This window comes from Teleopsis dalmanni, chromosome 1, assembly GCF_002237135.1.
Source record: "Teleopsis dalmanni isolate 2A chromosome 1, ASM223713v2, whole genome shotgun sequence".
Lineage (NCBI taxonomy): Eukaryota > Metazoa > Arthropoda > Insecta > Diptera > Diopsidae > Teleopsis > Teleopsis dalmanni.
The window spans coordinates 169611545-169617383 of record NC_051846.1 but is presented as its reverse complement, the minus strand read 5'-3'; positions in this window follow the sequence as shown (position 1 = coordinate 169617383).

Below are 5839 nucleotides of genomic sequence, written 5' to 3'. Positions count from 1 at the left end.
TAAAAAATAAATTTTTGTTGTTGTATTTCACTACTGTTCGAAAAAACCTCTTTATAAATATTATACTATTTAATAAATATTTTAATATTTAATAAATATATAAATATTTTAATATCCCTTTGTAGTGACAGACGACTGAAGCTATGCCATACATTATATACTATATAGTGTTTTATAACTTAACATAGGTGTAATATGTGTATAAATTAATCAATAATAAAAATTAATAAATAAATTAATAAAAAAGGAACTAACTATTTTTTGTATTTGCTTTAAAGACAAATTCATCTAGTGAAGTTACTTTATTTAATAGATGAATAAAGCAATCGTTGTTAGATGGCGAAATGTATCCTCTAAAAATAGGAGATATTGTGTTTTAAATATCTCAACATAAAAATTTCTTTATGTTGTGTGTCGTGAAGACTATAATATTGTTCCTAGGCCCATAAATTCTTTACAGAAAAACTAATTGTGTAGACCCAACCAATGCAAATATGGTTAGATTGAATGATGGATATTCATACCAACATTAACATTTTCAGATGGAGACATTTATTGCCTCAACGGAGTCAGGAGATTGGAGACATATTATTACACAATTTGTATTTATATACACAGATTTCTATAGGAGATTGCAGACTGTTCTGATTTTTCAGTTGAAGTTAATTGGGCTCGAAATCTATCTTCGATTTCGAGTTGTCATTTGACATTGATCCTTTTCTGTCTGCAGTTCTGGTCTTACAGATGAAATTAAGGAAACTTGATAAGTTCATCTTTTTTATTTCTATTAGGTCAGCAAAAAAATGATCTCCAATATATTGAAGTCCCTTAGTTTATGGTCCAGGTTTTCCAGATAATTTTATGAGATTCAATTATTCAACATTAGACATGAGTTGTTCTTGTCAGGTCATTGAAACCAGTTTGGTTTGCAGTTTTACTGTTCCAAATAAAGTTATAGAGAACTGAAAATTTAAAAGTTAAAGTAGCAGGAAAACGGAACGATTTTGTTAAATTTGTGAAGAAGTGTATATTGATAAATAAATGTACTATAAATTTTATTAGAATAATATACGGATATTCACTGTATTTTGCAAAGTCATTGTTAGGTGCACGAATGCAAGTACACCTCTATTGCAGAATGGCAACATCATAATGCAACAGCTGTTTTTGCAACATACCACATCGAAGTGAGAAGCAGTAGATTTCTAAACTGCTGTGTTTTTTCCTTTTTTGTTTCGTTGCAAGCATATAGGTATACATAGCATACATACATGGGTTTAGATATAGCAAGATTGCAAGCAATTGCAAGAAACTTGTGCGTATATTTTGCTGTTGTATATTGCAAACTTAAGCAGTCTGTATATATCGTGCACTTTACAATGAGTTTGCAAGACAGAGTGAATATCTCTTATATATTTATGTATTTCTACAGTGAATATCTCTTATGTATTTATATGTTAAAACACGAAGTTTATTATTTGGTCGTTAAAATCGTCACATGTACCTATTAATTTATGTTTTTTTATGATTAATTTTTTATATAATATATATATATATATATGACTGAAAAATTTGGTTCATGAAAATATTTTCATGATAATTTTTTCATTTATTTTATATGTTAATACTGGCACTAATAAAAATGAAAATATATTTTAAAATTTTTCGTTGTATTTTTATAATTTTTTTTTTTTTTGCATTATTTTAGAATAAATATAATAAAATTTTCACTCTTTAGTTTTCACTAATGAAAACTGCATTACTTGTGACCCAATTCAACATTTTCCAACTGCAAGCAAATGCAGTCGGATTTGCTGACATTTTAATTAATTTGTGAGTGGCAGCAGAAAAATGAATCAAAATTAATCAGCAAATAAAATTAGATTACTTAAATAAAATTTATGCAATTTCCTTAAATAATATATAATTTTAATTTATACGAGTTTATTAATAGGAAGAGAAAACAATAATTACTTTAACAATTATAATTATGCAAATGAAATTATCGAGAGAAAAAAAAGCTTGAGAAGCAGGCGATGCAGGCGAAGAAAGTGCAAATTATCAGAAAAATTATAACACCCAAAAATTTCTTTTTAATGAAATTTATTTAAACAAATTGTGCGGTAATAAAATTTTAAGTTAAAAATAAATAAAACAAAGTATTGTAAGTGAAAATTTTTTAACGAAATTATGGCAAAAAATAAGGTAACTAAACTTTACGGTCAATATGCGTCCAACAACAAAAGCCACTGCCCAAATCCCAAATTACAGTAGCAAAAACCAAGGCAAGCAGAACTAATTCGGCAATTAAGAGAGTTAACCGACTGCCGGATGATTTTAGATTTCGGTGGGTTTGAACGATTTGTAAAACGGAAATTCGAAAAGTGCTTAGTATGAAATGCTCGTATATTAGAAATAAAAATAAAGCGAAGCTAAACTAAAAAATAATGTAAAAAAGAACTTTAAGTCAAACTAAAAAAACAGAAACCAATTAGTAGTTTAAAACGAATCAGAATAAACTAAAAAAAAATTATCTTCTGCTTCGCCGAAACTTCTATACCCTACGTACACACGGTTATATATTAAATATTAATAAAAATATATATTTTTATACACACGAATATATATATTACAACTTTAGCAATATTATTCTTGAATTTCGGGTTTCGTTTTTAAAAGCTGATCCAGTCTTTTTTCATTACTCATCTAAGATCAATAGCAAGAAAATACCTAACATATCGAAAGAAATGCTTATCTTATGTTATAAAGTCCGGAATATTTTTTAGGTACATTGATATGTTTCAGATTATATCTAAAATTTTGATATATGTAAAAATATAGTATATAGTTGAATTTCATTCAAATCAGTTAGATCTGATATCTAAGCTGATTCTAATGAAATTGAGCACATATAAGAAATATTTTCTTCAACTTTAACTATATGTATACCAAAATATATTATGAGGAAAAATATGTCGGAATTTCTCAGTTATAACTATAACATTTTGAAATCAAATCATCCAACTTTGGTCATTTCTATAGGTAAGTATGATCGCAGTTCGTTCTTAAACATTCGATGTGTAACATTTGATACGCCTATTAAACGTTATATATTATATTATATATTATCGATCCGATGAAGATTATTCATAATTTTTATAGTATCCAATAACGAATCAAAAATATGTCTTAAACCACACGTATGAAGTAGTCCGTCTACTATTTTTTGATTTTCTACTATTAATCAGAGAAGAGTGAAGCTACTTTGTGATTTCATTCAATCCAATTGAGCTTTAGATTTTGCCCAATCTAATTATTGTTCTGCTAAGACATTATCTTATAGAAACATGTAAGGGTTTTTTAAAGCTTTTTTTACCGATTATTGCCTTAGCTGTGGCTCAGAGAAGGAAGAAGAAAATCTCACTTATTTAGTCTGTCAATATCTCGTACTCGTCTGTTAGCGTTTAACGATTCTAGAGTCTCCTTTGTTTGACGCCAGTGTTTTTTGATATTCCTAGTATAGTAATTAAAGACGTTTCATCAAAATGACAAACTGGTCCCATTGATCTAGTCTGTCAATACCTCTTACTCGTCTGTAAGCGTTTAACGATTCTACAGTCACTTTTGTTTGACTTCAGTGCTTGTTTGATATGGCCATTATAATAATTAAAAATGTTTCATTAAAATGACAAACTGGTTTCCCGATTCGTAATAGGTCTTTTGGGAATACTAGAATGCCACTAGAACTATAAAATTACAATGGAGCTACTTAAATCGGGTAAATATGGATGCGTCATCTTGTATGACCAACTGTCACTGATATTTACCATCAACATTCAGTGTTTGATTCACTGTAATTCAAATATAGTTATCAATTTTATATACTCTTTTCGAGTATATGTCTGAAGGTTATAAAGTATTCATAATATACATATATGAAAACTTCAGAAAATCTTTACCGAAATAATATCGATTTGTAGCCATCCAGAATGAAAACAACAAAGATATTATGAGCTAATAACTTTAAACGTTATTATGTATAATAACTTCATGGATTATGACTATAATCCTACAGTAACATTTTATTTATTATTAACAAAAAAATTATTTAAACGTAACATATATAAATAATATAAAAATAATTTGTGTTGTTGTAGTTTATTACTTTTCGAAACCATTTCTTTATCAAATATAATCTATGTAAAAAGTTTTGTAAAAGAAATTTATTGGTATTATTTATTGTTATTAATGCATAATTTAATTATTTTTTTTTTTGTTTATTTTATTAGTCAGTCAAAAATTCAATTAATTAAAAATAAATAAAAATTGTGTTGTTACAATTCACTACTGTTTAAAACCTGTCCATTAAATACAATATCTTCATTTCAATTAAATAAAATACTACCGTCATAACAGATCAATTAATTAAAATATTAAAATATTTTTTTGTTGTTGTAGTTTACTACTATTTGAAACCTCTCTATAAAATACACTAGCTTCGTTTATATTAAGTAAAGTAGTCACTGCCGTCATAACTGAAGTTAAAATTAAATTTATAATATTATTTTATGTATATTTTAGTTTAAAAATGAATTTGTAAAAATTAAAAAATTTATAAGAATAAGTATATCAAATTATTTAAAAATATTTTTTAAAATAAATTGATTCTTCTACGTAACTGAAGTTCAATATAAATATGTACTCGTAAAAGAAAACCGCGAAGCGCGTTAACATTTAAATTGGTTTCAGTCATGATATTGAAGAAATTATTTAATATCTGGAAAAGAAAATTATAATAAATTATTATTACAGCACAACTCTCTAATAGCATTATTGCATTCATGACTTATAAACGTTCTCTTTTAATGTTAGATGCTTTCCATTGTTCACTTTTTGTATCTTCGCTTCTTCACAATTTATCTTTTTTTTCGTATTTCTTGGTTTTTGCTTGCAGCGGCAATTAAATAACCGCAATGCGGTAATAACCGTTAACATTAGTTTTCACGCCGAATGCAGTACAGACCGTCAAGGAAATCTAACCATAAACTTGGCTTAATGGAATAAAAAACTTTACACTTGATCTTTACTTTTAATCGGTAAATATTCAGAGATATACGCATAATATTGTTTTAATTATATTATTTTGTAACTCAGTAAATTTAATATTAATTTCATTATAATTCTATTCACAATTATGTTTGACGATATATCCATTTCCATAGAAAATAGTTTATAATATAACATAACATATATAACAGTAAAAAACAAACAAAGTTACTGTAATTATTAATCATAACTTGAGATAATTATCTCAAGTAATAGACCTATATATAATAGACACATATACACAAAATCTCAATATACAAGAGGAGTATGTTTAAACTTTGTCGATACTCAAATGCCCTTTTCACAAATTTCTTTAAGATGAACTTTTATATTAGATTCTTGCTTTTCTATATAGGCTCTTCATATATGAAGCATCTCAAATAGTCTCTCTAAATAACAGTCTTTCTATTTTTCACATATCAGCTGTTCAGCAGTACTGCTGTTCCCCAATCTTTTTTTAAGGAAATATTAGAAAGGCAGTAGAATAAACTAAGCAAGTTCGATGAGTTTTAAGTCCTCTTTACCTAGGTATACAAAAGAACCAATGTAGCATCAATCTATTTTTTATTAACGAATTTTAAAAGTTAGAATCTTATTTCAGATGTTAGAATACTAAGTTCACCATTGCAAACTGCAATAATAAAATATTATAAAATATATAGAGAATATCATAACACTGGTGACCTTGTCAATCTTTGAAGAACGCCTAAAATATAACACCTAATATATAAAC